This window comes from Rhodnius prolixus, unplaced genomic scaffold, assembly GCF_049639745.1.
Source record: "Rhodnius prolixus isolate KJV_2025 unplaced genomic scaffold, Rpr scaffold_2, whole genome shotgun sequence".
Taxonomy (NCBI): Eukaryota; Metazoa; Arthropoda; class Insecta; order Hemiptera; family Reduviidae; genus Rhodnius; species Rhodnius prolixus.
In genome coordinates, this window is record NW_027411592.1 from 48,707,354 (window position 1) to 48,733,027 (window position 25,674).

The 25,674-nt window shown below is 31.9% G+C and overlaps 2 protein-coding genes across 9 annotated transcripts in view; one reads left to right on the forward strand and one right to left on the reverse strand.

The window, feature by feature from the left end:
• Positions 1-25,674, reverse strand: part of LOC141449827 (glycosyltransferase 25 family member) — a 184,266-nt gene that overhangs the window by 124,051 nt on the left and 34,541 nt on the right. The window lies entirely within an intron of this gene.
• The window catches only part of LOC141448506 (melanocortin receptor 4-like), a 156,032-nt gene that overhangs the window by 103,151 nt on the left and 27,207 nt on the right, over positions 1-25,674 (forward strand). Inside the window, exons 1-4 of one of the 8 annotated variants that reach the window (XM_074116887.1) lie at positions 18,703-18,874; positions 18,966-19,073; positions 19,366-19,505; positions 19,596-19,799. The exons of 2 other annotated variants lie outside the window; for them this stretch is intronic. The gene's annotated coding sequence lies outside the window, so the exon portion shown is untranslated. Of the gene's footprint in view, positions 1-18,702; positions 18,902-18,965; positions 19,074-19,365; positions 19,506-19,595; positions 19,800-25,276; positions 25,503-25,674 lie in introns of those variants that run through there. 5 more of the 8 variants (XR_012455084.1, XM_074116886.1, XM_074116885.1 and 2 more) reach the window with 5 other exon arrangements.

The following is a 25,674-nucleotide window of genomic DNA, read 5'->3' on the forward strand; positions in this document are numbered from 1 at the left end:
TTCTTGAACCATTCCTCAAGAGAAATGAGATGAGTTTGGAGGAGGTTTCTGTGTCTGTAATTACCGGATCAATGTGAGCAGAAATGGCAGCTGTGTCATCCCCATAAGTTAGGACATTTTCTGGATGGTTCAATCAAAATAATCACATTTTTAGTGTTGAACAAACCAAAATTTTAATGTTAATTAAATTATTAAAGTACTTTAGCAGTACTTTTGCCTGGTAGTTACAGTAAGGGTGACCAAGTTAGAACAAAAGTTTTTACATTTAAACTGCAGAGGTACATACATTTTAAAAATACATTTTAAACTATAATATTTGTTCAGCAGATGTCATTTTTGTTTATCTCGACGTTGTTTCATATTCCCTTCATATATTTACATATAAATGGAAATGAAATAACTCCCTGTATATGGCTAGACACGATGTATGTACTCGTATGTAAGTTGAGTACAGGCGCGTTTGTTTATATATATTTTATTCTTACAAAGAGAGAATTTTGCAAATTTATATAATACATGAATAATTCTACTTACAAAGTGATAACGAAATATTTCACCACAGAAACTGACTTCTCATTTATGTTCAGACATTTTAAATACATACATATATAGGTACATTTCTATTGTGAAACAAAATTAGAGAAATCGACATTTTAAATTATTAAAATTCATCGAAATTATACTTAAGAGGGAAAAAATAAATTAGGCTTGTCTTTCCACGCTATTCAGGAGCGTTGAGACAAGAACATAATTATGTTCTTTCAAAAACTAATAATATTTATTAGTCCGTGAATAGCTAATTAAATCATGTTTGTGAAACACTGAACAAGTTAAAGAAATCCTTCCTTCCCTAAACATTAAATTTATTAATTGGAAGTAAAATCCGCTAAGCATTTAGCTTTATTAAAGGAGAATTAACTTGAACGAGAAGGAAAATAGACTAAAATTGAAGAAAACATAAAATAACTAGAGAAGTATGTTTTAAAATAGTACATTAATTGGATTATTCTAAAAATTTAGAAAAAAATCAGAATACTAGAATCTCAAAAAAATAATATAAATAAATAGCTGAATAGATTCTAAACTTTAAGAAAGTTTCTTCAAAACTATTCAAATCAATTTTCAATTTGCCAACTTATATTTTATAAAAAATAAAAATAAATTATTTGAAACAGTTTTCTTGAAAAACATCATGTAAGATGTGGGAGGTGATAAATAAACTTGAAAATGTCTACTGAATTTGATGACGGCACTGAAAGATAGCTAGGTCACAGTTACTTCAGCTAATTTAACTTGCTGCAGGCCACACTAGCAGCTAAGTTAGACGTTCAGTAAAATTCAAACTCAAAATTTATTGTTATTTATTCATAGTTAGTAGATTTGTCAGTTATATATTGAAATAATTGATATGACTAGTGAGTTTCACACGGGAATTCTAATTTAAAGGTTTTTGAAAAATTATTATTCACGGAGTTGAAACAAAAAATTAATTAATTAATTAATAATAACTGAAGGATAGTAGTAAAGAGCAATGTTTAATCGAGATATGAAACTTTCAAGTATGTTGCTTGAACTTAAGAAATTGTTCTAAAATAGACTCCAGAAACAGTTAAAGCTGGAGGCAAGGATTAGCGAGTTTAAAGTCAACAATGGGAGCCAGACAGACGTGTTTATCTCCCCGTCTGTGCTTAGCAATGCACCGTCACATTTTGTGATCGACCGATGAGGCTGCAATTCAAATGAGCAATGCCCCTCTCATGACTTATTTTTTTGTGTATGACACGATTTAAATAAGAATTTCGCCTTAAATATGATGAAGATGATCAGCTCATATTGTACTTTTAGCAAATCATATTTATCATAAGACAAGTCATTTGCATATCAGCGTTGTAATAATTGGCTATGGCCAAGAAACACAAATTTCCTAAAAATATTCCCAAAAAGGTGCCAATTATTAGTAAGTATGTTGTAGCAATAACAAATATCTAATTTATTCATCAGTCATTTAAATATTATTTCCTGTTTGTTGAAGAAATCCATCGTAACCTGATAAGAGTAGGTATTGCGGCTTCCTTAAGTGATGATGTTTGTCACAGAATGCAGGCGTTTGTAAAGTATATCATGGTGGGTAAATACGGTATGATTGTCTGAGATAAAGAGCTACAGATTGCTTGTAGGCTCGCTAAACCGAAATCTATGACATCAACTATTTCTGACGTCCTAAAATGTTGAAATTGTCTAATTGTCCTTGAAGGAATTGCTGGTCCATTTTCCCCTATAGGGAACATCACATTTATCTCATTTGTTGCGATTTGATTGTATACAAATGTATTCGCTAGATATATCCGTTTTTAGGAGTCCTCAGAGAGACTGTGGTTTTTACAGTATCATTAAAAATTGAAAATCAAACTTGATATTTTGCCATAGTGTCACCATTAGACCTAGTAATACGCTTTCGGACAAATTCTGCCAACTAGATCTGTCATTTTAATGAATCGCAAGAGTTTTATTTCACTCGAAAACAGTTTTAACGATTTTTTTTCAAACTTCTGATTACATTTATTGCAAATATTTAGAGATCCCCTAAGATAGGTAAAAACCTTTACCAAAAATATATTACAAAATCATTGTAAATGCATTCTGGTGGAAAGGTGAGGTCAAGCTTTCAAGTAGAATGCCATTTAATTGCAGTTAACAGTCTCATTTTTTTGTCAAATATTAAAAGGAATGTATTATGTTGGTAAATTGCAACTTGGACATAAAGAATTTAGAAGAAAATTGATGCTTTTCTGATAAGATTTTCAGCTTTAGGTAGTTTTTTTCCGCACAAACTCTCAATTTTCAGTAAATTTTATTAAGTAAATTACGGTAAGAGAGTTTCGTGACTGTTAATGACAGAAATATTTTTTTAGAATTTAACAAAATAAAATCTTAAACTTCAGATTAATAAATGTCAAATATCAAAGTTATACCCTCTTCAATAACTGTCTTCTATACTTCACATAGTTTTAACACAGTTCTGTTCAAATAAATTAAATTTCATTTTACCCAACTCAACTATTGACATCAACGATCCATTAATGTTCAAAACTAACTTCATAGAATTCCATAGTGAAGTTTATAGAGCACTTACAAGACATAAAAGTACCTTCGCTACAGTTGAAAGACAATTGGTAAAAGTAATCGTCAAAGCTCGTTTTATATTTAGTGGTTATCTAAATAGTAATTACATGTGACAAAAAGAAAAACTTCATGAGTTTTTATTACCCTTCTTTTGGCATTTAGAAGATCTCAAATCTTCCCTAAAACGAATATTGTTTTTTGTAAACTCAATATCGTCATATTTTCTCCAACTGGGAAATGAGAAAGTAAGAAATTGTGAGAATTTTTGAAAAACTTTTGATTGAAATTTGTTGGACTTTATTTTTGTCATAAACTGGGAAGCAGGGGATAAATTTTGTGAAATAAATTTTTGTTTTTGTCTTGTTTTACAATCATAAAGATAATATTGTTATATCTGGGATGCAAAGGATTATCAACAATTAAATTGTAAATAAAATAGGTCCCAAAATGCTTTACTGCGGAACTCCTGCTTTAACAGGAAGGTAGGGAGATAAACAATAAGGAAATAAGTTCGGGATAAGCTGTCTTTGATTTTTTGACTGCACCAAACCTTGTCAAATAACTGAGAAACATGGAGGTAGATACGAGGGTCGTTTGAAAAGTCCGTGCAAAGCCAGAGAGATAGCACCACTGGCGCGTATCGAGGTTATGTTTAGTTAGTAGCATCTCTTGGAAGAACACACACCAAGTTTCAGCCAGATCGGTCTATTTCTTTGTGTTTGGCATTCGTTTGAATCGAGGAAGTCGAGTGATTTTCAAAAAATGGACGAAAAAGAATTTCGTGCGTTGATTAAACACTACTTTATGAAAGGCAAAACGCCTCAGGAGACTAAAGAGAAGCTTGATAAACATTATGGTGACTCTGCACCTTCGATTAGAACAGTTTATAAGTGGTTTCAAAATTTTCGGAGTGGCCATATGGGCACAAGTGACGCTGAACGTTCTGGACGCCCTGTTGAGGTTACTACTCCAGAAATCATTGATAAAATCCATGATATGGTGATGGATGACAGAAGAGTGAAGGTGCGTGAGATTGCTAGTGCTGTGGGCATCTCGAATGAACGGGTACATAATATTTTGCATCAACATTTGGACATGACAAAGCTATCCGCAAGATGGGTGCCGCGATTGCTCACGCTTGACCAAAAACGAAATCGTGTGAAGTGTTGCAAGGACGGTTTGCAGCTGTTCCAGAAGAATCCGCAGGACTTTAAGCTGTGGATGAAACATGGATACATCACTACACTCCTGAGACCAAAGAACAATCTAAACAATGGGTTACCAAGGGGGAAACTGCGCCAAAAAAGGCGAAGACCGTTCCTTCGGCCGGAAAGATTATGGCGACTGTCTTTTGGGATTCGCAAGGAATAATCCTCATCGACTATCTGGAAAAGGGTAAAACTATTACAGGTGCATATTATTCATCGTTATTGGACCGTTTGAAAACCGAGCTGCAAGAAAAACGCCCACGATTGGCCCACAAAAAAATCCTTTTCTATCACGACAACGCACCAGCTCACACCTCAGCAGTTGTGGTCGCAAAATTAATGGAAATAGGGTTCCAACTCGTTTCACATCCCCCCTATTCTCTAGACTTGGCTCCCTCGGACTACTATTTGTTCCCCAATATGAAGAAATGGCTGGCGGGAAAAAGATTTTATTCAAACGAGGAGGTGATTGCAGAAACGAATGGCTATTTTTCGGACAAATCCTATTATTCGGAAGGGATCAACAAACTAGAGCAGCGTTGGACGAAGTGTATAAGCCTAAAAGGAGACTATGTTGAAAAATAAAAAAGGTTTACCCCAAAAAATTAAGTAGTTTTTATTTTTGCACGGACTTTTCAAACGACCCTCGTATGGGTTGGGCAAAAAAAGCAGTAAATAATATGGCTGAAAGTATTAGAGGTTAACATCCTTCAATGTCTGTCCCAAGATTTTCAAAAGTACGACATTGCATTGTACAGTTTACACATTATACGTTTTATATATATGGGTAGAACCTCATCTAGAACGATAAAGGAAATAAAATTGTTAGTCCTTCAAATTTCATTGATTCATGAGAAGGATTTTCAAGTGTATGCATGAATTTCTGGACAAGATCTATTTTTTTTAAAAAAAATCTACGAGCTGGCACTAAAAGTTTTGAAAAGTTGTTAACAGAATTGAAAAGACTCACTTCAAGTTCTCCTTATTTCTAGTACAGGAAACTGATTCAGAATATTGAAAGGAAATAGAATTAATCGAATTATTCTTTTGTGAAAACCTCCCCGTTTCCACTTTACTAAAATACTGTCTTTGTGTAAGGTGAAGCACTTTAAATGCACTAGTTTTTCTTACTAACTTTTTTTTTTAAATTCAAGAACCTGTTGAAGGTATCCATGTTAATTTTTCTCCATTCCTTCAAGCAGAAATGTTTTTGAGATGAATATAACTGTTATGTTGAAAAAAAAGTTACAGATTTAACACGAGATTTATCAACACAATTCTCCTTCATTAGAGTAATAATAATTTAGTAAATAATGCAGGGCCTGATGTTCTGATAAGCCGTGGTTCAGTCGTGATAATCAAAAATACTTCCAAAGATAATAAGAATGTACAGAATATTATTTCATTTAATTGTTTATTAAATGTTTTTATTATATACAGACTAATGTTCTTAGAGTCAAAAACTTTGTATTGAAGGTTGATTTTTAATTGACCCTATAATAATAAGAAATTAAGTAAACTAATGCTTATCTTTTTCTAGTAGCTTTTACACCCATGTACCAAATTAGGTGTTGTGGACGGTGGCGATTAGCAAACATATTTTAACTGTAAAGTTCTCACATTAACCATTAAATAAAATCCAAGGACTAGACTGGAAATCGAACCCCACTAGCTTTGCGGGCTACCTGAATGAACTTAAAAAAGTAAATAATTAATCACTAGATATACGGAGAATCTCCTAAAATAATTCAATTTTTAATTATAATGATAAGTAAAGAAAATTGTCAAAACAAAAAAAGAACTAAATTACAAAAAAACCTAACGAACAAAATGTGATTTGCATCCTTAAAATAGATTACATAATTTAATTATAGCAAGTAAAGGCTACAACTTCTTTTACTAAATCACTAACAAAAATTAAACTTTCTTAGCTTTCATATACTTGCTATTTTCAAATTATGCAAATGAAAGCTACGAACTTTGACAAACAAACTTTAAGTTTGTTAATCACGAAGCTTTATCTTTGTTTTTATACAAATTTTTTTTTTTTTGATAGCGAAGATTATTGCACAACTATGAGACAAACTTTCCTGTAAAAAGCCATTATTGTGTGGTGCCCAACTCTATTATCAGAAAAATATTAATTAAAATTAAATAAGGAAGCCAAATTCAAAGATTTGTATAAAAGAGTTCTTGTTTACTTTTTACAAGTCACCCCTCTTACATGAACAAATTATTTTATTTAAAAATGCGTTTCTTTAATCTTCTAAAGATGCTAATTAGACGCAGCAAGCTACATTGTAGGACAATTACTTTTTTTAGACAATATTTCAGGAAACATGTTTTAAGTAGGTATCTTAGGGAAAACGAAAATTGGACTCTTTTATAAAATTCCCTGGCCAGTATAGTACAAGCTTCCAAAAACTATGATTAATCATCCTATACATTAAAACAGATTGCAAAAGCCGAATTTCTCCTCCATGCTGATCATCATATTGGCAAAGGAACAAAGTTTAATCAAGTTCAACAATATTTTATTAGCCAATCTGGCAGAGTGTGGCATCTTATGTTATAAATCAGCGGTTTCTAAACCCGGAGGGCACGTCCCACTGTTTGGAAACCGCTGAATAAGCACCTCCGCTGTCCCTTGACGCGGTGGGCGGAATTCCCAAACACCACAGTTACCCTATTGGTCCTTCATCAATAGTCTAATATAGCCACAAAAATTTAAAATTAAAATAATAAAATAGACATTAATTTATTAATTTTTCACAGCCAAGGAATTTTTAGAAAAATGCCAGACCGGTGGAATTTGAAATTCAAATGTAGTGGATTTGTCGAAATAAATTGAAATAATTAATTTGAAAACATTGCATTACAATCTAACATGAAACCTAATTATTCATTTTTGTAACAAAACGTCTAATCCTAAAACGAATTCCGCAATAGTAAATGTAAACGATCGGATCGTTACATGAGTTTGCAGGGCTCGAAAATATTTTCTTCTTTCTAACTGTCACAACTAGCCAGCGAACTTGCTGCGTGACAAGCTCGCTCAAACTGTCACCCTCTTAAAAATTCAGTAAAGTTGGAAATTGTTTTTTCCGGAACAAATTTTATTCCATAAAGATGAAAATTTAGCAAAATTTTACTTTAATTTCAGGCCTTTTTCACAAAAAGTAGTAGTAGTAGCACAAAAAAGTAGTATCATTAATAACAATGATAAAAATAATAATCAGATAATAGGGAAGGGATTAGCTATGAGGTTAGCATACTGGACTCTCACGCGGAGGTCCCGGGTTCGAATCCAGCAGCTTGACCCTTAGATTTTCTCTTCCGGTGATGGACAGTGTTGTCTGTAACGAGAGAACACTGTCCGGAGGCCGGCAGTGCCCTGGAAAAAGCTCCGGGCGCTAATAACCTCAGCTGTTGATGCGCCAAAAAAAAAAAAAATCAGATAATATGAATAATAGTAATAGTACCTTTATTTGCTCATGGCCACACTATCTTTAGTCAAGTAGGTGGGCGAGATAAAAGCGCATAGTATAATATATAATGTATAGAATATTATTACTATTAATAATTACACCCAATCCAATTTAAACAACTAGTACAGACATTTGTGCAAATGAAGTACGTTTTATTTTAGAGCGAGTGTTGAGAACCAATCAGTTTTCCTACAAGCTCTGAATCTAAACACTCTACCCTCTCCTATTGGTGCGATAAATATAAAATTTATGGGCCACTCGTATTTATTGATCAATATAAAACGGTTCCCAAGTATTATTGCAAAGTTGGAAATATGCCTGTGATCGACTACATTGCGGCCATTTATTGCGTACAGATGTGATGTTGGTAAAAATAAATTATTCCAAACAAAAAAGCAGGCACTCATTGTAACCAATAAATAAAAGTCAATAAATCACTAAAATATCACAATTTCATTATTTCTGAATGAAATTAAATTAGCTGGATATATATATATATTTATAGGCGAGTAAATTGCAAACTAACAATACCATTTTTGCTAGTTTTGTACACTTAACACGTGCTGGATGGATGAATCAGATGTAATTTATATGAGATTCCAGAAATTTTTGAAATTGAACCCGTTTAAAAATGCTTTAGGAAGAGAAATGATGATTCTCTTCTGGTTCAAAATGTATCTGGTGAATAATTATAAATTCTATCAACAGCTAAATGCTACCGTAGATTTAATTTCCGTCATGATAGGGAAGCTATAAATATGAATGTAGGCTTCTATAGCTGGTCATCGATAACCTCGTCACTCATTAGTATGGATAAGAACATTTATTTGATATTAAAAACCGAACAAAAAGACAACCTGTGGATTTTCAACAAGAATTAACAATAAAACGGTGATTCCGTCACATATTTTAAAGTATAAAAAGTAATAAAAACTTAGAGGCCCAATTAAAGTCAAAAGTAAACAACATTGATGAGTTCTAACTCTCTAAATTAGAAATAACAGAGAATTAAATATCAAATAACGCCTTAAGGTAAACCATTCATTAAATTAAAGTATTAAAAACGTCCTTCTACAAATTACTTACTTTAATGTCTTCTACAATTTGTACTTCCGTAACCAAATAAGCATTTTTTTTATGCTATTCTAACGACAAGCAGGTAAGTCCAAAAGCACGGCGAGAGCACCAATTCTGATTCATTCTACTTCGTCTCTGTATCCAGGACTTTAGAAACGAGAATGTCCAATCCCTCCTTCTGGGCCAGTGTTACTGGTTAATCCTAGATCCTCTACTAGCAGATCTTTGAAAGGAACCTCTACTGGCGCAAAAAGTAAAAAAAAATGGAGAAGCAGCTTCACTTTGTGCCGAACTTACTACAAACTGATTTCCGCTCAAAAGCCCTGTGTATGAGTGTTCTCAAAGGAATAGGTGGCTACAAACATGAACTCCTTCTAAGAAGATAAAGAGTATTGGAATGTTTTAGTCCCACTTCGAAATTCTTAAATTGCTTTTTTATTTCTCTTTCTTATTTTATTTTTTAAAAGCCACTATAAACAGTTCTTTACTCTATTTCGTTGAATAATTCAGTGTCATCTGATAAATAGGGTTTATTTCTATTGATTCCCAATCACAGTACTAGAATCCTAACTAATCCTGAGGTAATTTCGAAGGCATCTCTGGTTTATGGCAAGTGAATTGGAAATTTGTTTGTACCATTAGTTGTGAAACATGTGAACTAATCGGAAAATTCTTGGAAAGAGGTAATTATAGATTGGAAAAACGGAAATTTTGTTTATGGCACCGGTCAACTATCAACTTTTTTATAAACCTAATCAAAAAAAACAATCCCTTCTATTTCATTCTTGAAAAATATTTGAACAGTTCATCCAATGAATTCTATATAAAATTCATTCGTCGAATGAAAACAGATCTTACGCCTATTTAAAGGAAAAAGAAAATGAGAATGACCAGGTTTCATGAAACAATTTAAATTTAATAATTACATTTAAGTATGGTGCCAGAGAACAAAAACCAGCGATTAGGTGAAATGTCAAGACAACATTGACGTTAACTTATAAAGCAGTTCAGCGATCTAGAACCTAATTCTAATTTCATCTTTAAAATCATTGTGCATTCCTCAAAAAGGGTCGTATGTTTTCTTTTCATTTCCTTACATATTTTTTTTCTTCTTAAAAGATAGAAGGTCTTAGAATAGTTGGAAACGGTAATGTTAACGAAATTTACAGTCATTGTGATATAATTTTATCATAGTATAAAGTTTGTTAACATTCTTCTTTCCAAGGAAGAAGAAGCAAACTGAATTACTAGACATACACTAAATAATACTAGTAACTAATGTAATTAGATTTAAGTCAAGGAACAAGAGACATTGTTCCATCTTGTACTACACAAAGCTACAAGAGAAAATAAACAGTTAACTTAAATATTATGCTTACAGAATAAATACCACATTTAGAGCAAAGTCTAGCACCTTACTGAAAGACCTCAAAAGTAATGTAATTTTGTTGATGACACAATGCATAATCTGTACAAGTTTCTTTTATATCCCTACAAAAATATCAATAACAATCCCTTTAAAATGTATACAATTATTATAAATATTTTATACTTGATAACATTATCATTTTGGATAGATATCAACCTCAGAAAGAAATATAGTTGATTAGTCTAAATTGTTATATATAATTCTATAATTCTTGAAAAAAATATTTTTATTTTTTAATTTTTCTCTCCCAACACTTGCAACAGAAAGCTTGCACATCGTAATTGCAGATTAAAGAATATTTACACTGAAAAGGAAAGTTTTTAAGAAAACCACCAAACCATGAGCGAATCTAGGGTCAAAGATGTATTTATGAAGGAATCTATTCAAACAGAACAGAATTCACAAGAAAGAGATTAAAAAAAAATTATACTACAGTTGTTAATAATGTAAGTGTTCTTCAAATAAATGCTAACTTCTTCAATGTTTTCTGTACAATGCCCTGATCCCTCACTTTAATAGGGATTTTTAAAAAATGTTTCCCACTTAATTTTTCGAAGGAGGCTACTAAGAATTATTAAACCCACCGCTCTTCAGTATTCATGTTATTTTAGAATATTTCTCTTTGCCAATGAGTGGCTACATACTAATAAAAGAACAAAACAGATCGGAATAAGAATTTAAAATAATACAATAGTTCAAAAACTTGTAGCAGATTTCTTTCCGGTGAATATTTTCAAAGATTGTATAATAAATAATTTGCAGGAGTAACAATTCAAAATAGTAGTAGTAGACTTTATTTAAAAATACATTACAGATGATAATTTAAAGAATGTATTCATTTTATAATTTAATAATAGACTTTATCCATGATCAATCGATTGTCGGAGGAACAATTCAAAATATTGTTTTTTGATATATTGTACACGTTCAGAATGTTAGTTAACATTATGGAAAAAAAAGAAAGTTAAAAAGAAGATGTGTAAAAACAGCTACAAGAGATAACTAGACAAAGTAATGAATGTGGTAAAGGAATTTATTTCCCTTATATTTTATTAATTTAATTTATAATATTTATAGACTATATTATATTGTACGTTATCTTAAATTTTCATGTATTTGTCAGGTTTAACGCAAGTGTCTTCTAGAACAACTATTTTTCACAGCTCCAAAGATGACCTAGTTCCTGGCTTGATAAAAATAAATAAAAAATAAGACTGAAATTGACTATAATTACTCTTCCATTGATTAGTTAATCAATTAAAAACAAAAAAGTACTCTATAGAAAATTGAGATGAATAATGTTATCCACAAATAGCAAGCAGAAGTCTGCAGTTGTTGATCATTAACATTGATAAAGAAGAAAATGGGCTAAAGATTTGTATATAAATTTTTAAAATTAGTTCCAAGCCTCGAAATAACTTCCCACATGCCCAAAAAACAATTGGGCTAAAAATAGTTTACAACTAAACACTTTTTAATCTTCCCATAAAGTTCTTTTTTTAAAAATAATAAAATTATATTTATGAATGAAGAAAAGTACTATAAATCTAGTGCACACACACAATTTATTTCTTAAAAAATTGAAATCTTGCTTTAAAAAAAAAAGTTTGCTTTAATATTATTCAAGTATACTGTATTAATAAATAATGAAATAAGTAAATGATTCCGTTGATGGAAGCTACCGCTGGAATCGTTTTTTTGTAAAAAACCCTAAATAAAATACATTAAAAATATGAAGTTGTCATTTTTTTGAAATATAATTTATTAAGTTTTTAAATTGTACTGTATTATCTTCACTATCACTTAGCAAGCAGTCAACATTAAGTAGCAATTACTCTGCAAAAGAATAAAAGAGAATATAATAATAAAAATAAGAGAATGAAAATAGAATAAAAGTTAACATGTAGATGTATATCAATTTTCAGGATTTAGCGCATGGATGAGTTTTATGTGCTGTACAAGCTTACTTTATTGAAACAAATAAAAGACTTTATAGAGTTTTCCCAGTAAAAGTTAGAAAAGTTAATACGATGAGCTGATGCTCAAGTGGCATAAAATTCAAAGAAATAAAAAAGAATACACTGCAGTTTAAAAACTTCAACAACCAACATTTGGTTACAATGTTTCGGTTTATCGTACCAGGTTTATTCTTTTAATATAATAGAGTCTTCTTTTTTTTAAAAAATTTATAAATAAAGAATCAGTAAGTTATTAGATGAGCTTTCGTTAAAAAATCTTAAAATTTATAAGGATAGAAATTAAATTTTTTAATAAATAATGCACAGAAAATAAGGATAATATCATGGCAAAACAACAGAATTCTAGAGTCCTCCAGTCATAGTTTTTAAGAAAATAAAATTAATACATTTACTAAAATTAAAAATAATTTTAAATTCTATCAACAGCTAAATGCTACCGTAGATTTAATATCTGACATGATAGGGAAGCTATAAATATGGATGAGGCTTCTATAGTTGGTCATCGATAACCTCGATAAGAATATTTCTTTGATACCGAACAAAAAGACATAATTTGAAAGAGTTGCGTTCCTTTGCTCCACGCCCGCAATAGAAGCACATATCGGTCCTTAGTGACGCTGCTACGCTAAATCTTAGCTTAGTTTCTTAAAGCAATAACGAGTGTCAAAGATTCATTAACTTTTTAATACAGAGCATTACCCAAAGGCCAGTTTTGAGTTGCCAGTACCACTGCTTCAAGGTATGCTTTTTTTGTGAAAACGTTTTATCACCAGTATTCACACTTACTAACCGCAGCATATTTTTTAAACCATTCTAAAGAAAAACTGACAAGGACTGAGTAGCACTGCTCAGATTCATCAGGTTTCATGTGCTGAACAGTCAATAAGTAAACCTCTGTTGAATATTTATTTTATTCAATAAATCCTTTATTCAGGGAATCTTTCCCGATATTTGGAAATTACACTTCATCAAACATAACCGGAGAACCTTCAGATGTTACCAACTATCGGCCAGTAAGTAACCATTATGAAATGTCTAAATAATTTGACAAATTAATTTAAAACTACCGCTTTCATCTGTCGCTCGTTAATCATTTCTCACAGCAACATTTGGTTTTACAAGCTTTCAAAGAGGGCAAACAAATGGTTGTAATTTATAAGGACATAAATATTGGAGCAGAGTAAGGACTTAGACAATGTGAATATTTAGTCCCCAAACTTTCACAGCTTAGTTTCCAACGCTCAATCCATCAATTGCTGGACAGTTTTTTTATCCAAAGGTTTTTTTACTGAGACAAAATAAACTTATTTCTTTAAGTACATTTTTGAAGCTTCATCATAAGTTCCGCAGGGTTCATTTATAGCTCCATTACGCTTAAATCTGTATGTAAATAGGCATTCAATCTGTTCTTCTTGATGTAGTGTCCCTTCTATATGCTGATGACGTTAAAATATTTAAAGCTATGATGAATGAATGATGATCGTGACATTTTGCAATAGAGTCTTGCTAATTTGGTTGTGCTGAGTGCTAGATACAGTTTGAAGATTAACGTATGTGTAAAGAGCTCTTTTAAAGGCAATATAAAATTTTAATTTTATATTGCAGTTGTTGATGTTCCATTTAATATATTTGATATACATAGATCTCTCTCCTACTTTTACCGATCATATTCGAAACTAATGTTTAAAAACTCTCGGATTACTTTTTCAAGAGAAATACAAAAAATTTCAAAAACATCACTTCTGTTGTAAGAATCTAATGCACTTTGGCATCCTGCACTTTATCAAGTGCACTCTACTTCTATTGATAGTAAATAGTTTTCAAGAAACTGTAGCAATATAGTAAGGAAATAGACTTTATGATGAGGATATTTTTCATGTGTTTTATAGTATGTGCTTTGACCTAGATACATTTTCGAGACTCCGTTTCAGGTGATCCTCAGATCGAGGACTGAATGGAGGGTAAACTGGACAGAACAGTGCCAGAAGGGAGCCATGTGGTTTACGGATGGCTCCAAGATGGCCTGCGGGACCGGAGCTGGAGTGTATGGGGCTAAACCTAAGGTACTCATTGAGAGTGCTCTTGGGAGATATGCCACCGTCTTTCATGCCGAGGTTTTTGCCATTAAAGCTTGCGCTGGGGAAAATGTGCGAATGAATCTTAGAAATAGGGAGATTTGCATTTTTTCGAACAGTCAAGCGGCACTGAAGGCCCTCTCTTCCTTCAGAATTACCTCTTCCCTCGTCTGGGAATGTAAAAAGGCCCTAGATCATCTGGCTCGGCACAACAAAGTCCGATTGGAATGGGTGCCGGGCCATGTGGGGATCAAGGGGAATGAAATAGCTGAACAGTTGGCCAGGAATGGAGCTAGTACTCCTTTCACTGGTCCGGAACCAGTCCTGGGGATCACTAGGGGTGCAGTTCGTGAGGCTCTCACGATTGGATCTGGAGAGAACATGAAAGGTACTAGGTGATGCTTCCTGGGGTCAAACACAGCAAGAGAGTCATGCCCTTGTTTTACAAACAAAGCACTAAAGTGAATCTAGGTTTGGGCAGGAATCAGATTGCTCTGAATACAGGCCTATTCACAGGGCACGGAAGGTTCAGAAAGCACCTGCACAAGATAGGGCTTATTAGCTCGGAACCTTTGTGCAGATTGTGCCAGGAGGAGGAGGAAACGGCTTCTCATCTGTTGTTCGATTGCGTTGCAATTGAGAGACTGCGCTATGACATCTTTGGAACTTTGAGGCCAAAGGAGATAATAGCGCAGAAGGAACGGGAAGGGAAAGCTCTCGACCCTTTTAGAAGGGATGGTTTCACCTATTAGACTTAAGGGGAAGGCACAATAAGCCTCTTGTGGCTGCGGTGCCGTGGGGATAAAATGCGCCCCGTCATTTTAAATCTAAATCTAAATCTAGTATGTGCTTTATTTGTAATTACATTCATTATTTATGGGGAAAAATTAACCCCATATTGTTCATAATTATTGTACTTTTTATATTATCTTATTTATACATATTTAATAAAATGTTTCTGCTATAATTTCTAGTTAAACTCTAATTGTATTGAGGGTAATGCATTTAATACGCGATTGTCTGTATGTATGAATTAATAAATATTTAGCATACCTTCAAAAATTAATTTTAAAAAACTTTTATCGATAAGTGATCGTCCATATGTGCTTCTATGAACAATGCAATCCTGGAAACAATAACTAAGAACGGTATTTTAGACGGTAAAGAGCATGTATACCAGACTTACACTAGCTAAACAATGTGTGCTGAGCAAGCATACCTGACTTACCCCAGCTAAACTGTTACTGCTGGTCTCTACTTTCTTAACCTTTAAAGTGGGAAGATTTAATGACCTCTAAACATTTATAAGCATGCGTTATACTATCAGTTTATTCATGAAGAACTTTAACCAACCAAGCATAAACACCAAACCAGGTGAAAGTCTAGGATAAATTACATTTAGCGATTTAGTTTTTATCCAGTTGTTTATTATGGAAGCAGATATAGTTTTTACACCTACAGAAGGCAAGGAGAATATTATCCAGGCAATATTAAAGAGAGTAACCAAAAATACAATCTCTCAGATAAACAAGTGCAAATGTGCCATAAACTTTTAGTTAGGAATTAATAAAAACAAATTAAATTAACAGTTGATGTCATTCTGTTATTGTAATGCATTTGTAAATAAGTAAGTAAGGGAAAGTAAGTGAAAGATATAAAATTGGTAATAATTTATAACACTGAGCATTCGCTAGGGATAAATTTTAAAACAACGGAGTTTAATTGAATAAAGTTTACTTGGTTAAACATTTGTGATATACACATGGTATTAAAGTAAACACTTTCCCATTGATTGAGCAAAATACTTATTTCATTTAGTTATTTTTGTGGTATATTTTATGCTATTCTGTTTTAAGGTTAGAATTATCGTTTTTCTTGTTTTTGCTTTAATATAATAAAAATATTTTTGTTTTCATGTTATAAGTTTAATGCAAAAATTTTAGAATCGCCACTCCTAGTAATAAGCATTTTTTCTTTCTTAAATACAGAAAAAATAATTAAATAACAGTCTGAAAGAAATAATTAAGTGAAGATGAAGATATCATGCCGTACTATTTTTTTAAAAATACATATATATTAAAAAATAGTTTAGATATCTGTAGTCTACATAGATATGGAACCTACAGATATATATGGACTCAAGGGATACTTGTAAAGTAAGAAAAATCTTGTGTAGGCTGTCTAAGAAGGATGAAGAGTAATATGAGATTGTAGCTACCAAAAAAAAAGTCATGTACGGGCAGTACACTATATTTTATCAACCAAAGAAGCTAGCTGATAACTTACCAGCGAACTGTTCATCTCAGTCAGATCCCCTGGTAGAAGTATCAATATCAATCGAAAGAATTTGTTTTTATTTATCACTTGTAGAAAGAATACATTATTTATTCCCTAGGTTAGTTTACTTTGGTTCCATCAATTACTGACATTGAGTTCTTGCTTAGCGAAACAATTCCCATATATTCCCTGTTCTTCACCCTGCCATCCAGCAGCCACTGTTTAGATAATTTAAGTGTCCACGGTGAATAAAGGTCATTTACAATAAAGAATATGTTCTGTTCTCGGTACTAAAGCTAGAAGAAGCGGAAGCGGCCTCGTTCGAATTATAGAGCCTTCTCTCCCCCTGTTGTTAAGAAAAGGATTTCGAATTATCGAGCGTATCTAAATACACTGATTTTTTTCGATTTACCGAAGTTAGCAGCTGTAGAGTTCGAATTATCGAAAAATTCGAATTATCGAGTTTCGAATTATCGAGAGTCGACTGTATTTCTGTTTTATTTTAACTTGAAAAAGACTTAAGGCTATTGAAATGATTTTAAATCACTTTGAATGTTTTGGAAACAAATAGAAACCGTGTTAGATAAATTTCCATTATCAACAAAAAAATAATTCATTATTATTGTTAAATTAATTAATTATTTTCAATAATAAAAAAATTTATTTGAAGCTCTATTTTGAAGGAAATTAAAAATTTATATATCTTGAACATTAAAACATTAAAGTTTCAAGTCTTGAAATCGACAACATGTAAGTTACTTTATTCATGTACTTTATTCTTGATTAAATAATAAATAATTATTATCAAAATGTTTGTGTAACAGATTAATCTGTGCGGGTTGAGAGGGACATTTCACGAGACAAAATGGACCGTTCATTTGAGATCTCACCAAATTTTAAAAAAAATACTGAATTGGATACCCAGTTCGAATCCCGTGTATGACTATATTTTATTTAAAAAAGTGTTATGATGTATTAAATATTGTGAATGACTGCACAAACGGGATTCGAACTGAGGATCTCCCACTTACAAAGCCACGCGCTCTTGATCACGAGACCAACACCCTGGCAAGATATTCTAGACCCTAATCGTAAGCCAAGAAGTCTTGCATACGGGGGTACATTAACATGATGTGATGGTTACTTTTATTTGAAGATAAAACAAATTTATCCTGATTCACCCACAACCATTAAATTATACTACATTTTTTTTAAATCTTCAATTATTATTATTTTTGTTCTTTGCGTCAAAAATAACATTTTTTGCAGTCAGAATGCAGTAACAGATTCCCGCCAGTAATGTTTGGTATTAGATTAGGATTCCAAAGGACTCATAAATCAGACTAGCGATTGCACCGCAATCAAATAGGACACAACTGACCGCTTGCTCTCCTCCTATTACAGTATGCTGAGGGATACTGTGAAAGATGTTTTCTAAGCCTAAAGAAATAGTATTATAAGGCATTAAGTTGACATAAGTCGTTACGTCAAGAAGCTTCCCTTGATCAGAATTAGCTTGCTAATTCCTCTAAATAACCTTTAAAAGCCGTAGATGCAGGATTGTCTCTCGGAATAGCCACTAGATCTCCCCTTTACAGAATGGTACAAAATGCTCAAGCACTGTCAATGAAACCTCTCACAACAACCCAAATAAGGTTAATTCCGAGAGACATTCCTGCATCTACGGCTTTTAAAGGTTATTTAGAGTCAGCAAGCTAATTCTGATCAAGGGAAGCTTCTTGACTTAACGATTGCCGACTTATGTCAACTTAATGCCTTATAATACTGTTTCTTTAGGCTCAGAAAACCTCTTTCACAGTATCCCTGAGCATACTGTAAGGTTCTAGAAACCTAATTCTAAAAATTAATCACTTGCCACAAGTAAAAAGAGGGGAAGTTGAAGGCAGTTGCTCAAAAGTAGACCCTTCTGTTTAACTTCATTTCTGTCAAGTTAGGTTAGATGTGAATGAACACATCGCCTATCTTTTCAATTCTTCCCACAAATAACAACCAGATTTCTTATTAATATCATATGTAATATTTTAACATAGATTTTTTTTTTAAATAACACATAAAACTAAGTGAATATGGATCAGACAGTGTACAGGTGTGAATACAATTGAACAAAAAAATAACTACATGTCAAAATTGTAAAAAATAGAAAAAACCGAGACTCTACCCATGAACAATTTACTGGAAAGTATTCAAGAGCTTAGAAGTATAATCAATATCTTTTTGTTTAAAAGTAACATTTAGAAACTTTTTACACAATATTTCAGTCAATTTTATAATGGATAATACTTTTATAGAACTTTTCTATTACTTTTGGGATAAATAATGTAAAGCTAAAGTTGCTCCTTTTGTTTAAAGCCAGCGAGAATGAGTCGCGGCGGTTACATTTCACATTGGAATTCACTGTAAGAAATGATTGTTATGAAATATTCTTGTTTTCAAGCAGAAACCTTTTACATTTTTAAATATTTTTCTTACTTATATTTATTTATGTTTTTACTCAGGTGACAAAAATAAATCCATTTTTTAGAGTTCTAGTTTCGTAACATTAAAAAATCAAAAGATATTTCAATATTCTCACAAACTAGAAGTAGTTAAATAAATAATTAAAAGAAAATTTAATCAAAATATTCTATTAATACTGTTATAGAAACTATTAATAGAATAATAATAATAAATAATGCAAATGTTTTTTAGGAACAAATAGCAAAGTGAATAGTGGGTGTGTCTGAGATAAAGAACAGAATTATTTCAAAGACAAAAAACCGCTCAAATCATAAATTTGATATTCCATTGATACTAGTTCTACAAAATTTATTTTCCTACACCTTGAAATGGTCAGAATTTAAACTTCTGTAGCATTTAGCTCAATTTCTTGACGAGCTTCTTTGTAGTGCATAGGCAGTGAACACTGGGCTTGATTACAGGTCAAGTTGAAGAAAGATCACAAAGCAGAACAATTGTGCACTTTTGTCCAGTTTATCATCATATTCAGAAGAACTCAGATGATTGAGATGATTTGTGAAATATTTCTTTATTAGTCACCATTCTGTTTTCAATCATCAGATCATGCAAAAGATAGAATTCAAAAAAAGAAAAGATAAGAAAAGGCAGATTAATAAATAAGCAAGGTGAGATTTTATAATTTTCGATGCTTAATAAAATAGTAGTGCACAATGATGCAGCTGCTCAAGATATTGTGTTGATAGACGACTAATGACTATCTAAAACTATCTAGGTCTACAGAATTAGGTTACCTTGTGAAAAAATTTAAAATATTTAGAGTAATATTGTTAGACCTTTTAATATAACCAGGAATACTTTTAATGTCCTTGGAAAAAAACCTTACCAGTATCAGCCAGAAATAGACTTAGACCTTTTAATATAACCAGGAACACTTTTAACGTCCTTGGAAAAAAAACCCTTACCAGTATCAGCCAGAAATAGACTTAGACCTTTTAATATAACCAGGAACACTTTTAACGTCCTTGGAAAAAAACCCTTACCAGTATCAGCCAGAAATAGACTTAGACCTTTTAATATAACCAGGAACACTTTTAACGTCCTTGGAAAAAAACCCTTACCAGTATCAGCCAGAAATAGACTTAGACCTTTTAATATAACCAGGAACACTTTTAACGTCCTTGGAAAAAAAACCCTTACCAGTATCAGCCAGAAATAGACTTAGACCTTTTAATATAACCAGGAACACTTTTAACGTCCTTGGAAAAAAACCCTTACCAGTATCAGCCAGAAATAGACTTAGACCTTTTAATATAACCAGGAACACTTTTAACGTCCTTGGAAAAAAACCCTTACCAGTATCAGCCAGAAATAGACTTAGACCTTTTAATATAACCAGGAACACTTTTAACGTCCTTGGAAAAAAAACCCTTACCAGTATCAGCCAGAAATAGACTTAGACCTTTTAATATAACCAGGAACACTTTTAACGTCCTTGGAAAAAAAACCCTTACCAGTATCAGCCAGAAATAGACTTAGACCTTTTAATATAACCAGGAACACTTTTAACGTCCTTGGAAAAAAACCCTTACCAGTATCAGCCAGAAATAGACTTAGACCTTTTAATATAACCAGGAACACTTTTAACGTCCTTGGAAAAAAACCCTTACCAGTATCAGCCAGAAATAGACTATTAGTAGACAAAATAAAAGAAGAAAATATAAGCAAAGAACACTTTCACGTCATGAATGAATCCCTTCATTTCGTACACGCCTATCAAAAGCGATTTATTTAACCTTTGGAAAAACACTTTGTGAATTTTCTTTCTTAACTAAAATAATTTTTTTTCTAAACAGAGGCATTTGCCTGTGGAAGATTTATTTTCCAAAGACCTTCCCTCTATCTGATTAGATAGAAGCAGTTTAACTTACTTGAATACTTTCCTAGAATTTAAGGGAAGTGAAGACAAGAAAAAGGATTGTAGAAGGAGTAAGAGTATTAATGATACAAGTTTACTGTTCAGGGAATACAAAAAAGTTTTGCTGCAAAATTGGTAGATAGAAAGTTCATTGTTATCAGTAACAAAAGTAAGTCGTTAAGGAAGATACATCACTCAAAGCAACCACAACTCAAAAATAAAAACAAATGTCCACAAGCAGCAACAGCAAATCTACAGGGTGTCCCAAGCTATATGGATAACGACTTTTTCTCGCAAACTAAGATAGCTAGAAAAAAACTAAAAAATACGTGTTCCCTTAGTTTTTTGTTAGGAATCCAAATTTACTTCGTAAATTTTTTTCGGTGCTTCCAGAAGCGAGGTACAGGCACCAACTTCATTTTTTCAAATAGGAAGGTGCGGTTTTTATTTAAGAAATAGATTCCTCTATTTTTTTAAAGAAAAATTTACTGGAACGGTTTTTTTCTGTGAGCGATATTTTAGAAGTTATGAATGAAAACATGATTCTTATAAGAAATGTCAAAATGATAATATTATAACGGTTTTTTTGATTGAATAAGAAGAAAAGTACTATTTTATCATAAATTTTACTCCTCATTAATATTACAGATCATGCTCGAAATGGCCTCCACCATTAGAGATGCATAGACATGCACTTTCCTGCCCCTTACTGCCAAAGAAATAAATTCAGCTTTAACCGACTTACAGGCATCTATTATTCTCTGCTTTAGTTCATCTACAGATGCAATTCCGGCTTGATTCGAGTAAAAGTTTCTTTAAAAAAATAGAGGAATCAATTTCTGAAATAGAAACCCCACCTCCCCATTTGAAAAAATGAAGTTGGTGCCTGTATCTCGCTTCTGGAAGCACCGAAAAAAATTTACAAAGTAAATTTGGATTCCTAACAAAAAACTAAGGGAACACGTATTTTTTAGTTTTTTTTCTAGCTATCTTAGTTTCCGAGAAAAAGTCGTTATCCATATAGCTTGGGACACCCTGTATACTTATATCCATCTACAATTTACAAACAAAGTCAACTTAATTTAGAAAGAAAATGTTACCAATAAAAATAGAAAAGAGCTAACTTTGGACTCATTCTCATTGGAGGACCCGGGTTCCAGTTAAGTTTGTAATTGAAATATCCGCTAGATGGCATAGACTGTAATAGTTGGCTATATTTTATTAAAAGAATTTAACTAGAGGAGTTTCCACCGAATCGTAGACTGCAATATTCCATGCAAGTGTTTACCGACAATAATAAAACTTTATTGGTACTCTGTCTAGCCAGTGCAGCTGCATAACGTAACATCTCGTTCTATCGCCTACCTTTCTTAATGCTATTCAGATATGTACGTAATTTACTTTCCACACCTGTTTCACTTATAGTTCTTGTTCGGGGTTAAGAAGTATTTTTCCTCTGTTTTGTAATTATTATGATAAAAAGTATTTAAGAGTAATTTTAACTTTAACTTATATATCTTCAGAAATTGAATCATGTGTAGAGAAATATAACTTCAACTTTCAAAGCTTCCGTCAAGTGTTGCTTTAAAGTTGAATTCAAATACAATGGATGAAAATCCAAAACGGAACGTAGATTGAAAGAAAACTAGCATGCTACGACGGATGACAACATTGATATTTTAGCATCATTGATACATCCAACTTGCGTATTTAATTTATAGAAGAGTAATACTCAATCTGAAACGGGTTAGGAGATAACTACATAAAAATACTTTTAAAAAAATAAATTTTAAAAATATTTTTAATCATGCAAGCCCCGGATACATAAATATATTCATCACGATTTATTCATGTAACATTTGACACCATGATGATACACTGTACTCACATTTACTAATTACAATAATTTGTTTAAGCAGATGAACTAATTAAATGTTTAATTCATATTCGTCATCATTTTCTTTTGGATTTTTGCTTTAAATATGGCTGCTTTATATTCCTGCTACATAATTATATATATTATTCATTCGGGTATAAAGTACTCCATCTTTCCAGAACTTTCCTCGCGAAGAACGGTAAGTGATGCAATTTTATACAAACATTATGATGCGGTACAGCCAACTTTAGCTACTCTACAGTTATTAGCAGATAATAGCGATTAATATACAGATGTTACCGCTATTAACTTTCAACTTAATACTGGTGTTTTCAAGCAGAAATTTATTGGATCTGGCATGTAATGCATTATTCAATGTTCGTTCATAAACTTGGCCTAGATATCTAAAAAGTAATCAATATTTAAGTTTAAACATCTTAAAGTTACTCGTAATATATGCATATATATTTATAATATATAATACATAAAAAATAAAATATATTCTCTTATATTTTCCTAAAAGAACTATAGTGGTTCTTAACGCGGGGGTTCTAAAGCCCCCAGGAGAACAAGCTGAATTGGAAGGGCCACAGAATAATTTTGAGCTTTACCATAACTTCAATAAAGAGGGGCATAGAACTTCCGCCCAGTTGCCTTCATATTTTTAGTTTTGAATTTTAATGTAACAATTTTTTTTTTTTTTTTAATCTTTTATTGAAATTTGCAACTGCAACAATTGTTGCAACAAGCAAATGTGTTACATGATAAAACAATATCAGGCTATACAAGTGGAGAAGTCACCCAATATTGTCACTCCATTAACGTAGACATATATTAGTCTGCTCTTATGAAGAGAGTAGATCGCGAGGCCATCTTCTTCAATCTTCTTGGAGGACCACCTGGTATTGCAGAAGAAGATAGTTTTTCGATTAGAGGGTTAGGATAAGTTGCTGTAGAGGAATGATTTGAGAAAATAAGTTTTAGCAAGATCTTTAATGAAAGGGATTTTTAGGTCATTATGAATGGTGAGGTTAGAAATATTGAATGGAGCGTTAAGTAGTTTTCGTAGTATTTTTTATTGAGGCGTAGAGGGTTCGTACGCTTAGTCGATCCCCATACTTCGATGCCGTATGACCAAATAGGTTGCAGTAACAGAAGGTGTGATAATTTTAGTTGTAAATCTATGTATATTAAAAGAAAAAAATGCTTATTTTAGATTATAGTATTTTATCCATATAATGGATCCCATTTAATATATGTATATGAGTATATGAGTTAACCCTAAGAAAATTAGCTCACTTAGTGTAATTTATTGTTCAGAATTCATTGTTCTTTGCTTAAGATGGCTAGACTTAATAGTCAAATTTAGCCATTTGACTCTAACTCAGCAAAAATTATTTTTGTACCCCTTAATTTATTTTGTGACTGAAAACCCATATGCCGCTAGTCTAAATTACTTCGCAAAACTAATTTATGGCTACAATATAACTCGACCAATGTTCTCTTAAATTCAATTTTGAATGTCACTAAATTAAATAATTTGATATAAACAAACTACTTTAACTTTCTGTAACACCCCTGTGCCCTGTGACGCGTAAAATATCTAGAATTTTTAGGCTAAGGGTCTACTTACTTTACAAAACAAATTCTTTTGTACAAGACTTTGCTTGGCAAATGCGGACCAAAGGGACAAAGATGTTCCATTAAGTCTTTAACCGAATCTAACATTTAAAACCACTACACATCCTTAAAAATCATTTAGGTCCACATTGTCTTCAACAAATAATGATCTATGCAATCCAAATGAAGCTAATATCATAAAATCTGTTATCTAAGACTTCACAACTTCGTTCCCATTAGATTAGATTCCTTAAAATCCATTACTTGCAAATCAAATCTTGCCAAATAATCCATTCAGAAATCAGAAGCTGATTATAATGATCACAAAGAGATATTTGTAGATTATTAAAGGTTGCTCAGATGAACTGCTTAGTTTTAGGTACATACCTAAGAGAGACATACCAACCTTAAAGGTTAAATACCCACAATATAAAACAATAATAAGGATAAAGTAAATAATTATAGTTTGATATTTTTTATATCATCAAATCAATGTACACTGCAATCTGTTTCTGTCGAGAATGTTCGTCGGCCCTCAAGATGACCTAGATCCTACGTCAAAAGTTTGGCAGTTCAACACAACATACAAAATATTGACATTAGGCTTTCTTTCATTTTTAGTAATGATTACCATTTCTCGTTTTTTACTTATTTTGTCAAAACAGTTTCTTTCTACTCCTTTTTTTTTAGCGTACATAACATATTTTGAATAATTTTTACTGTTATTTTAGGTTGTTCAGGAACATTTTGTATGAATGATAGACCAAGTTTTGGCAGGAAAGTTCACAAATGGTAAAAAATAAATGAATAAATAAATAAATAAAAAATAAATAGTAGGCCATTAAGAGGAACGCAACCAGTCTATCCATTAGTGTGATATCTCTGAGAAATATGATAATATTCTGCAAAATATTTATCCATTAAAACTGCAATCGATTAAAAGCCGTATGAAATATCATTAGCTTCACTTAAATTTAATTATAAGTATATAACGCCTATTCCAGCAAAATGTTATTTAAAAAAAATTCTGGTGCTGCTTTATTAAAAGTTCATTCCATTGCTCAAGATTAACAAATTTATTTAATTCCCGTCATCATTAATCATGAAAATTTGTAAAATATTTTGGTGT